We start from the raw sequence: 12,572 nt of genomic DNA, 5'->3' as shown, positions 1-12,572 counted from the left end.
ACTCACATACGTAAACTATAATGCATTATAATACAAAAACGCATAGTCAAGCAAAAGTCTTCACTTCCATCGTCTAAACCCGCTCATAGTCATGATGAAAGGTGTACTCAGAGTCAGCTGGACAACCCAGTTCCTTCCTAGGGGCTTCTAAGAAACAGTAGTAAGGAACAGCACCCCCTCGTTTCTCCGTCAGAGGTTACAAACGTCACCCCAAAGGCAGCGGTTATGTTGACACAGCAAAATTACGACAGAGAACGTCAGTTCCAGGTAAGACCCTCCATGTGCTGCCATCCAACATGTGGAAGAGTGCGAGAGTAAGAAAAGCAGCAGAAATACCTCAACTGCTTGTTCCACAGCCTGAGTTACCTGGGACAATCTTGAGTCTTGAGAGTTTCATCGCAATTCTATGAGCTACGATAGTCCATTAATAATAAATCTCTTCTTATAGTAAGTCTTTCTGCCAAACACCATGTAGAGGGTTCTACTTAGTGTAACCTCCACGTCAGAAAGTGTTTTGAAATGTAAATATCATGTTGCACACTGTGCAAAGTACTTACCAGTCTTCCTTCCATGGTGGACTGACAGCAGGGTGGTGAGCGTGGCTTTTCCAGGGTGCAGGAACGAAGGACGTGTATCATCTGTAGAAAATTTATAAATAACAATCAAGTGATTTCAACATAGCCGGCTATATTTTTTAAAATCGTTTTGTGTTGGCAATGATTAAACATTCTTCCCTGAATAAAATCTTATTTTGGTCGGTGTTCTAGAAAACTGCTGGGTTTCGCTGATTGTGTATACAGTAGTAAGCCTCTGATTGGTGCATTTATGCTTCTTATGCTTTAGTAAAGGTTGTATCCCATGTGAATATTAGTTTGGGGAACTCTCAGTAGCAGGGTGAGCCCTGACATGCCAGGGCTTGCCATGTGAGTCCCCATGGAGAAGTAGTCCTCAGGTTCAGAATCACTGAGTTCCGTGGGGTCCAGGGCATTTCCACAGCCCTGCACAGTGGGGGACTCTGCGTGCCACACTGTTGTCTGGATAAACACAGCACAACACACTGAAGGCCAGGCGGGAGAACCGGCTCCATTCCGCCTGTCAGCGAGACCTTGGGTGTGCACAGCACCATGGGACCTTGTGCAGGGCACTTTCATTTTGTATTTAAATGCTTTAAAAAAATACGTTATTGTAAAAAAAAAAACATTAACCCTTTACGTTTTCCCATTTCATGTAACATTTCTTTACTTTTAATTATACTTACATATATATAGATATAGATACTGATATATTTGAATTTACATATTCATTTTATTTTTACTTGCCTGATTATTTACATAAAGAAAATGTCCCTGCTTTCCTCTTTCTGGACATTGTCATTATGTGTCTTTTTCCACGCTCATTAGTCGAGAGGCTGATTACAAATGATCTAGTAACAAAAGTGTCTGTCATGCCTTGCTCCTGTTTCCCTAAGAAAGTCAAGCTATGAAGGGGAGATGGTAGAAAGGTTTCTTAAAAAATATATATTTCATAATATATTTTCATTTAATATATATTATGCACTTAAATAAGATAAAATATGTGGGTTACCCATGAAAAGCATGTTTCGTTATTTTCCCTTAAATTTATCTTACTGAGTCAATAAATGCTAATATTTTAATATTTTATATCTAACTGCTATGTCCAAATTGGCATGAGTATTTGTTTTCACTTCTATGTCCTGTGTTTCTATTTACTATAAGTTGCTCCTACAAAAGCTTTTTAAAAAGGAAAAATGGCCACCAGCACCTGTCTCGTTTTGAGGCAAGATCTTACCGCTGACAGCTAATCAATAAAAACAAATGAAAAGTAATAACGTCAGACTTGAGAAGTAAGGTTTTTATTCCTAGCCTGAAGCGAGAGTTCACCAATACACTCAAATCCATCCATCTCCCCTCAGACTGAACCTCAGTCCTAATCGTTAAATCTTTAAAAGCACAATATGCAGACTACCTGCTGCTCGCACTCAGGGTACAAAGTAGAGCAGCCTGTCACTGCGCTGTGGCCTTCAGGCCCTCCTAACTAAGAGAGATCACCACACAGGGTAACGCCTGACCTGGGATTGGAGGGGCCAGGCACCCCAAACCCTTCCTTGGGGTGCAGATGACACTTGGCCTCCTGCACCCCCTGCACTGAGAGGCATTTTGAGCTTTCTGACAAGCAGGCAGGAAGCTAAGTGCATAGCTGGATGATCAAACACACCGGAAACGATGACCCAGGGGCTGGAAGGAGGTTTGCAGTGGCAGCGCAATCCATGGCCGCGGGGCAGGAAGCAGCAGGCCTGCCTTTGCTGGAAACCGTTTACTTTATCAAAAGACAGAAGGAAGTGAAAATCACACAAGCTTCAAGATGATGGTTGGAAGCTTTCTTGTGTATGGAACTTGCATGCATTTGATTCTTCAGAAACAAAATGTTAAGAAGTCGTCCTTCTCTGCATGTGCCTTAATTCTGCCTCCCTGCACACCTCCCTGCCCACCTGCACACACACGGTCGGCATCAAAGATCACACACTCACATGGACCCATTACGTGACTTGACACGATCCAGTTTTGTCTGGCTTTTGGCTCTTCACAGGCCCCTGAACTTGAGCTCAGTGCTCAGCTGAAGCGTCACTAAGACGCAGGCACCTCCTCCCAGGCACAGCCTGGCACCCCGGTTGGGCACCTGCGCACCTCCATCTCCTCGCCCGCTGCCCCCAGGCTCCCGCCAGCCCTGCCCATGCGGCCCTGTCCAAGGAGAGCCCTTCCTATGTAATGTGGACACATTTCCAGATCTTGTGTTCAGATTATTCCTTCTGTTACAAGTCTTGTTGAAGAAAGTCCCAATTTGTTGTTCAGTTGACAGTAATAAAAGGCTGAAACGGTGTTCTCATAAAGACAACCATTTTTTTCTGAAAGAGCAGTTTCTACCCAACTGTTACCAATTTGTATCTTGATCCCTTTCCCTGTGTCTGCAGCACGAGTTTCCCACTTTCAGTTTACGCTTCAAGTTCACGGTCAGCTCCAAAGCCTTGTCTCAAGCTGCCCGTCTCTGCCACGTGTCTGTACTCAGCAACCCTGTCAGCGCCCTGAGCACTGGCTTTCAGAGACAGGAAACATCACCTACGGAGACCAGCACTCCCCATTCCTGTGCCTCTCCTGGTGAGGGCTCCTAGCTACTCTCAAACGGCCAAAGGGTTTTTTGTTTGTTTTGTTTTCTTCTTCTTCCTCTTATTCTTGGGTAAATCCAAGAACATATCCTGTTTCATCTAGTGTTTTCTTTCTTTTTCATGCTTCTGGGATATCCAAGTTATAACTTTACATCTTTATTGCTAAATATACAATCCATATGCTGACTCTCATTCTAAAAATTTGACCATTTAAGTCAAAATGATATTTCCACAGAATTAAATTAACATATGAAAGCTGCTAAAGATGAACTAAAATAATCTACTTTAGTAGACAATTCAAATAGCTTCTGGAAATTCTTCTGTTTTTCACAAGGTGTGGTATTCCTTCCACAAAACTTTCCATATTGGACTAAATATTTTATAATTTCTTTGATATCCTTAACTAGTAGTGGCTCTGTGGCAACTTCACTAAATTGGATATGGATTTTTTTTTTCCCCAATGTGACTTGTAAGTGATATTCTCATTGCAGTAACTCCACCAGATGAAAATAAATCTGTGAAATAATTTATTATTTCCTTCAGATACTTTGTGGGTTTTAAAACTGAAATGTCAGCAGATTGTGACTCACTTCCAAACCAAAACCCCTATTAGCAGAGCATCAGCTGCTGACCACTTGTGTCACTTGCTGTCAGCGGCCTCAGCCCCCGACACCCGCTGCCGGTCAGGACCCCCCACCACCGCGGCTGTGGGCTGGCTCACTGAGATGGCAGCAGCAGCCCAGACGGCACACAGGGCACACAGGGCCCTGCTCTGGGGCAGGGCGCGGGCCAGCCCTTCAGGGAGGCCGCCGTCCACGCTGCAGCGCTGTCTCAGCCAGTCTCCCTGGGGGCTTCCCCAAGCCTCAACATAAACTCGCCACCCTCACATCTCCTTTGAAAGTGAAATGGAAGTTTTCGTTTATTCAGAAAAATGTGCAGAGACAACCTTTGCATGTGACATCGGTAGGTCTGCTGGGCAAAACATTTCAGTGCTCAGCATTTCCGTAAATTTTCTGTTCAAATTGTCTTTTGTATCCCCGTGGCGATGCCATGATCATCGATCTGTGCTTCTTCCTCCTCTCACAGTCAACAACGTTGTGAAGATTTTGTAGGGTGCTGACGGGCACTTGTCTCATTAGGGAGACCACTTCATGGACGGTGTAGATGCCTGACCACTGCGCTGTACACCCGAGGCTGAAGCTGAACAATACTGAATGTCAACTATAATTGAATATATATATATATATATATATATATATATATATATATATATTTATTAATTTTAATATATATATATATATATATATACACAAATATATGTATATATATCTCACAAGAAGTGGAGTACAGCTTAGGGAACAGAGTCAGTGGAAATGTAATAGCTGTACAGGATGTCAGAGGGGTAGTAGCCTGGGGTGGTTATCAGTTTGGGAGGGGTGAAGTGTCTAGTGCACTGTTTCGTACACCTGAAACTAATTAATAAAAATTCTGATTACTGTTCAGTTGTTATAAATCCCTGCCCTCCAGATTCACAACTGTATTTGGGATACTATGTTGGACCTCTGAAGAGTTAAGCTTTTTGTCTTACGGGATTAATTTCCTCATTGGGCTGCCATTTCACACGTCTTAGCCTGTTTCCTCTCTTGAAAACGAACTCTAAGCTAACCTTCAGACTTCAGAATCCAAGAACGCAATTCACTGTGTGCATCCCAGCTGCCTGCATCTGACAGAGCGATGTACTAATATTGCTTCATCCGTACTAGATTGCCCAAACCTGTGAGGAAGCAGAGACCAGGGGCTCCAAAATGACTGGGGAATAAACGTGATATGAAACATTTTTCAAAGAAGGCATTATAGAAAATAAACTCACTGGGTCATTGTATTAGTCCTTCATAAGTATTAAACTTGTATAGTTATTAAATTATAGCCGACTGTAGAAATCTCCACAATATTTTTTTATTTGTGGTATCTAAATGCTTAATCACACATATGCAAATTTCTTACGGGTAGAATTGTATTGAGTCACCTACTCTTTGATTCCATCAGTAACTGATTCCACAGATACAGCTGTGAGTATTGGCACTTAATTTACAATGGCTGCTCTGACTGTTGCGACCTAAGTTAACATACTGGGTTTGCTGTCATTCTGTATAATTGTTCTTTATAACATAGTAGACCTGCAATTCTCCTTGTGAAAATGTGCTCATTACCACAAATCCTGTATCTGTATGAAGCTGGGTAAAGGTGAACTGCTGAAAGCATTCAGGCCCTCCAATCACAAACCTGCTCAAACTGCACAAATATTCACATAAATGATACATAACAATCATAGGGCTGCATGTCGATAGCTGCTGCTGATTAAAACATGATTTGAAATGAAGTAAAAACATTGTTGAGATAATTCCATTTGAATCACAGGATTCACAGGTAAGTGCTTACATAGGCTAGATGAAGGGGGAAACAGGAAGAGAACACGTTAAAACCTGGTGGATGGCATGCATGAAATACGGAAACTCCATGGTATTTGAAGAGCTACTCTGTCAGCGTAAATAATTTCAATACAATACTTCAAGACTGGTGTGAAATGGAACTTCCAAAGTTGTATCAATCAGAGTTTAATTAATAGGAAAACAAAAGAATAATATCACAGAATAGTACTCTACTATTTTCACAGTATAAAGTAGATACATTTTCCAGTTTTATTGACTTTGACATTCCAATTCTTTGGAGACGTTTTAATTGGAGTCATTGGAAAGTGATGATATATTTCACGTTCTATCTGGGAAACATCCAAAATGAGACATTAGATCCCACTCCTTCTAAAGTAGAACTATAATGATTCGTATGATGGAGACTATAATGTATATTTGTTTTGTTAAATGTAATTCTTTGCAAGGAGGAAAGGAAGTGATACATTAGATATGAATTATATATACATATCGCATCTTTTTTTGTAGTAATCACCATTAATTTTTAAAGGGATTATCATAATTTAGGGTCCAGTCTACAATAATAATTTCTTCTCTGCACACAGTTAACTGAAACCCACATGGAGTGCTTTTTCTAAATGAGTTTGATTAGCATGTGATAAAGTAAGAAAAACAATGTTAGCTAAGTGATCTCACGAACTTAACCATGAGGAAATAGCCAACCTGTATATACAAAGTGCGAAAGAAACAAAGCAATAACGGAAAAAAAAGAATAGAAAACGAGAGTCTAACACTAACACCTCATAGACTATGCTCTTAGCAAACATATTCAAATAGTAAAAAGTATTTTGGGAAAGTGGCAAAAAATAAGAAAGATATCATGGTCATAAATCTTTGTGCACTGAGCTATATCATGAAAGTGTAAAATTTAACCAGAGTAATTGATAAATTATGCAGTCAGCAATACAATAGCTAGACAGATTTTTCACTTAAAAACAAAATGTACAAAATATCTGAGGTGTAAAATATAAAATTTGTAAAATCAATACAAGTTAACTCACTCTACCCTCCCCCATGAACCATATATTTCTACTTTCATTTGACAATCTTTCTCTCCCCCTCACCAGACAAACATCTTGAAAAATCAGTTCATATTGAAGATTCCTCACTTTCCTCTCTTATTTACTTTTCAATTCCTGCACAATGTTCACGGCCCTGTCTTCTTCCTTTTCATTCAAGACACCATGTCTGTATTTCCCATTTCAACACTGGTGCTCCCAAATCAATAGCTTTAGCCCAGACTTGGCTGCTGAGTTTCTGACCTGCATTTTCAGTGCAGTATTAATTCAAAAATTTAACCCAGTCCGAAAATAATGGAACAACCTAGCCACCATTTTCCCTCCATCTATATTCTATAGCTCACCATTTCTCCAGTCATTATTCAGGGTCAATGAGCCTCTCTCTCCTACTTGTCTCCTCCTCCGTGAGTCACCAGGTCTGCCTTTCCCTCTTACATATCTATGGCTTCTGTTCTTTCCTTCATTCCATTAATCTTGTTTTAATTCATGACATCTCTAGGATTTTCTCTCTCAGGACTTTGCAAAAATCCAATTTCTGCTATCAGATTAATGTTTATTAAAGGCATAATGACATATCATCGTTTCTCGCTTAAAATTTTTCATCTGCCTACATTGTTATCAGGAGCCTCTTTCATCTCTAACTTCGCACAGCGAGTATAATGTAATAGTTGCTTGATACTCCTTTCCCCCCCTTTAATTTACATCATTGTAATCTGATTGGTATTCACAGTCCAGTTAAATCTGAGGAACATTAGAACCTACGTACAGACACTTACGTTGTAACAGGACAGGCATTGCCAGAAATGGCAGAGATTTGCAATGTCAGGACATTTGATCTAAGGACATTTTACTGAAAAAAAAAAGCTAAAGGGGAGAAAAATATTGCAAGATATGGGCTCTGCCAAATGTGGGAAAGGCCATATGAACTGGGACAGAGCAAAAGGTCCTCTGTCCTGTTATCTGGATGTTCTACAGGTACTTACTTAGTCCTCACACTCTGGCACCCGGTACTAGTGCTCAGGCACTATTCTAAGCAAGGGACTGGAGAACTGAGAGCAGAGGGTCTCACGGAGTGGCCCTGTAGACACGGAGGGCCAGGTGAGATGGAGCTCATCTCAGTCACAGGGCGCAGAGAAGGCTCTGACTGGCAGAGTGCCTGGTGTGTGCAATGAGCAGAGACCAGTGTGTCTGGAGTGGCAAGGAATCAAAAAATGTGCTTAGTTTTTGATGTGTGGGATTAAAACCTCAGAAGACTGGCCCTCCATTTGAGGGACCCAGGAATTTGGAGTTAGACACTCCTTTCAGACTTTGTGTCCTCAGATATAATCTAAGGTCACCTAAAGAAACTACCACTATGATTTTAAAAGAAGGGTGCCAAAAGGTCCCGTGAACACAAACCATTATAATGCAGGGGTTTATCTTGACCAGCCCGAGGATTTTCCTGTTGGAATGTTCTGGTATAAATCATGCAAACCTGTGCGCATCAAATCCTTTACGACTTGCTTTTTCTATTTCTTCCCAGAACTGCTCCCCCTTCATCTTTGAGACTCCTACCCATAATTCAAAGTAGGATATTTTCGGTTATATTTTACTCCTCTCAGATGTTAAGTGCTAAAAACCATATGTTAATAATTTCAATGGTAATTATGCAGTCCAGTATCTACATTCTACATACAATCACTAATTTTAGGAACAAGGGCAGATGTAATCAATGATGACATACTAAATAATAATTTTGGAAGCCAGAGTATAAAGAGCATGCTACTACTCACTCACGTCCTGCTCTCCACAGAGGCCAGGACCCCAAGGCACCCCAATACACATATGTGTGTTTCACAATGCAGTGCCCTGTGTACAATTGGAGTAGGTTTTCCCACACGTACTGTGAAAGCTCTTAGTACTCAAAATTGTCCGGCACTGCCTCCCTCAGTGTCTGAAGTTCTACCATAGAGATCTGGCATAATTTCGGTACTTATGTACACAGATGCCACTATGTATTGGTTTATCCGATAAACAGCATTCTGGCTGCTCAGCGTATGACCCCAACTGCTGTCTGTCTGAGGGACACATTCCTGAGCTGTGCTCACGATGTGAATGTCTACCCACCGCTTTCATCAAAATTCCAATCCCGTGCTCAGTGCTGGAGGGAAACACAGGGACGGGCCCACGTCAGGAGTGAGCAGAAAGGCGTGGAGGAATCTTACTTAAGATTGTTCTTTTCCAGAACATGTATCAGAGTAATTGTTTAATGAGTGCTTTGGTCCATTTATTAAAGGGATTTATACCCATAAGATAATGTGACTTTAAACATTACGGTAATTTTACGTGGGGATTTTAAGGGAAGAATGTGGCTTTGGAGGGTCTTGTAGAAGCTTACCAAGTCTTGCATTTACCAAGGTGGCTCCGGGGCCGAGGGCTCCGAGGACAGACGTGAGGAACTGAGTGACCCTCTGAGGAGAAGGATGGACGTACACCTGCGTGAGGCAGAGAAGAAAGTGCTGAAGACACAGGTTTTCACACGAATGTTTCAACATGTTACATAAAAGTAACATCGCAGACAATTTTCTACAATTCGCCTTCTTTGCCTCGTTTACTAGGAGCACAGTGACCGGCTCTTTAAAACGTTTGCCCTCTTTGCAGATTTATGCTGAAAAGGAAATTTTGCCTAGTGACACGGTGTGACACTGACTTAAACATCCTTGTATTTCAGACTTTCTCCTTTGAGCACTTCCTGTTACTGTGCATGTTTAAAAGACTTTGCTGGCTCTGCATAGTACTGTTCTGTGAGTACGTGGCTTTGGACATGATTGCAAATTAAAGTCACTTTAAAAATGGATTCACGTTCCCAGGGACGCTTATGCAGTTACAAAATAAAGTTCCTATAATACATACAGCACTGACATTGCCAAATGTCACAGGAGGCATCCGGCACCATTTATTAATACCTGTTTCTCATTCAATCGCCAGCTGTGACGACCACTTCAAAACCAGTGTCAGCTACAGATAATTGTGTATGAACTTATGGACCTGGCCGTGCATCTGCGTGTGTGTGAGGGTGTGCGCACATGCGTGCATACGTCTGTGTGTGGTTTATGACTACACATATTTGTGGAGGTCGTCTTGTACACTTTTTCAGGAAGACTCTGTCTTGCTGTAAGTAGGCACTTTCAAACTGCCATACATCCTAAGACATTCATACTCTGTCATCTGGTCATTTGTGTTCTGTTTATTTAGCACTGTGATGGGGGAATGAGCATTACTGAAAAGACAGAGAGGTTCTCTGTCACAAAGAAGGTAAGTTCTGAGATAAAAGGCTGTAATCACGATTTTGCAGTTTCTTCCAAAGCAGAGATGAACCCAAATGACTTCACTGTCAGAAAACTGTCATCGCGAGCCACAGATTCCACGGGTGACTGGACTCAGCACCCCCAAAAGGGGCTAACCCTATTCCCACTTCCCCACTCCTATTCCGAATCAATCTCGTACCGGCAGTCTTTTGTGCTAACAGTAGTCAAGCTGAGCCAGTGTAATAAAAAGGATAAACTCACATACCCTAATATACTCTATGCAGTTATTTTTCTAAAATAATTATAAATATAACAACATAGACTGGATTTCAAAATATGTCCAATAGCATGGTCAATGCCATCACAACTATTTTACTAAATTAGGTATTCTTTATTTTGTTATTCCAAGAAGCATGTTATTTTTAATCTTTAAAAAATTATAGGGAAAAACAACAACAACACTTATTTCCAGAATTTCTACTATTGAAATTACCTTAGAGGACAATAAAGATACATTATAACATATATTATTATGTACGTTAAAACATGCATTCTTTCCACGTCTTGATCTAGAATAGTTTACAAGTATGTCTGGCTTTCCATTTGTTAAAAAACTGGTATTGATGTATATATATATCCAATACTAAAACTTTAGGGGAAGCTGTTTCCAAATAAAGGGCTCGTTCAACACTAACGCTCAGCTGTGACTCCTGCCTTCTGAAATGAGTCACAGCAGCTCTAAGGACGAAGGCTCTGGCCGCTGAGCAGAGGTGACAATATGCTCAGACCTGCTGGAAAGACATCCTTGAGGACCGGGCAGGTGTGACGCTGGCCAGGACCTCCCAGGCGGCAGGAGCTGGCACCTGCCCTCCCGCTGCCCGAGTCCAGCCGGAAACCCACACTTAGAAGTGACGACAATGAAGCATAAAGGCAGCATTGCTGTTTAAGAATCTACAGCAGGGTCCTGACCAAGCTGAGGTCTGAGGTTCCTCTCACCTCCTCAAGGCCTTTTCAGCCGGTCTAGAAAGACGGAAGAGTTGAGCAACGAGGGGTGTGGGCATCAGGCAGGGCCAGCTGTCTCCAAGTGACAACGGCGTGCTTGTGTTAGGTTTGAAAAAGAACTGGAGGTTCAAAGAAACAGGACAAAGTTCAGTATCAGTTGAACCGTGGGGCACAGAAGTGACTGTTAGAGAAGGAAGGGACAGAAATAGTAAGGGGAGCAGTTGAGACAAAAATAATACAAATAAGATAAAAATAAAAACAAGAGACACTGACTAGAGGAGGAAGAAGAGAAATCGGCATAAAAAGTAAGAGTCGTGATAGAGTGACTATCAGATTCCTAGGAGCAAAACCGGGGTGGATGAAAACAGGAGTCTGTCATCTTACAGGCCTGGAGGCTAGATGTCCAGATACAGGCCTCTCTTCTCTGAAAAGTCTAGGAAGGAATCAGCTCCATGTCGTTAAGCTGCTGGGTGTGCCGGCAGCCAGGTAATTCTGGGTTTACACCATGGGAGCCACGGCTGACTGCACCGCCATTAGTGCAGCAAACAAACAACATCTAACAGCTCAGACACACTGAATCTGAGATCGCTGTAAGGCACAGAGCTCCACGCGTCTAGCAGGCTGCTAGACACGCCTCAACCAAGGCAAGATGCATCAATCAGAGATACACATTTGGGAGTCATTCCTTATCAATGATACATGAAGTTGTAAAACTGGGGGACGTCATTTTGGAAGAAAATGCCAAGGACAGAACCTCAGTGAAGACTGACAACTTTTGGGCGGCTGGATGGCTCAGTTGGTTAGAGCACAAGCTCTCAACAACAAGGTTACTGGTTCAATTCCCACATGGGATGGTGGGCTGTGCCCCCTGCAACTAAGACTGACAGTGGCAACTGGACTTGGAGCTGAGCTGCAACCCTCCCCAGCTAGATTGAAGGACAACGACTTGGAGCTGATAGGCCCTGGAGAAACACACTGTTCCCCAATATTCCCCAATAAAAACAAACAAACAAACAAACAAACAAAAAAAACTTGACAACTTTTAAGAAGCAACTGCTAAGGGAGAAATTGGAGAAGAAAGGCGAGCAAGAGTGCTCAGAACCAGGAAAAAAGCCGAGAGAATTGTAACCCTGTAGACACTGTTCTAGAGAAAGAGCCAAAAATGGAAAATAATGTTCAGTGCTACTGACATTTTTTATGGTAAGAGCAAAACACACCTTTGTAGGAAAATTCAGAATTCCTCACTAATCTTAATTAAGGTCCCTAACAATTGTTTTTCCATTGATTAAAGAAGATATACTAGAAAGGAGAACAGCATAAAAATTTGAGCAAATGCTAGAGCCAGATTAGCAGGCTTAACATGTTGACCAAGACCACCTGACTAAGTTACTAGCTCTTTCTGGGCCTCAGTTTCTTTATCTATAAAAGTGGGATAATAATATCACCGTTATCACTTGTGAGAATCAAATATAAATGACTGTTATTATTAGGATCATCAGTGAAGGCTGAGTGCTGGTTAAGGCGATGGAGAGGCCGGTACACATGTTCTCAGGTGTGTGTTAGTGAGGAACTGCCCATGACTCACTCTCCAGAA

At 41.7% G+C, this 12,572-nt stretch overlaps 1 long non-coding RNA gene across 1 annotated transcript; it reads right to left on the bottom strand.

The window, feature by feature from the left end:
* Nucleotides 1–556: 556 nt before the first annotated feature.
* LOC141572840 (uncharacterized) lies at nucleotides 557–11,080 on the bottom strand. The gene is made up of 3 exons (XR_012498333.2): nucleotides 10,973–11,080; nucleotides 9,067–9,163; nucleotides 557–638 (listed from the first exon to the last, which is right to left on the bottom strand). It is a non-coding gene; the product is annotated as an uncharacterized LOC141572840 (long non-coding RNA).
* Between the last annotated feature and the right edge of the window lie 1,492 nt (nucleotides 11,081–12,572).

The sequence above is a fragment of the Rhinolophus sinicus genome, chromosome 15 (genome assembly GCF_057876585.1).
Source record: "Rhinolophus sinicus isolate RSI-liver-muscle chromosome 15, RSI-T2T, whole genome shotgun sequence".
NCBI lineage: Eukaryota > Metazoa > Chordata > Mammalia > Chiroptera > Rhinolophidae > Rhinolophus > Rhinolophus sinicus.
This window is presented reverse-complemented; position numbering and strand designations above follow the sequence as displayed.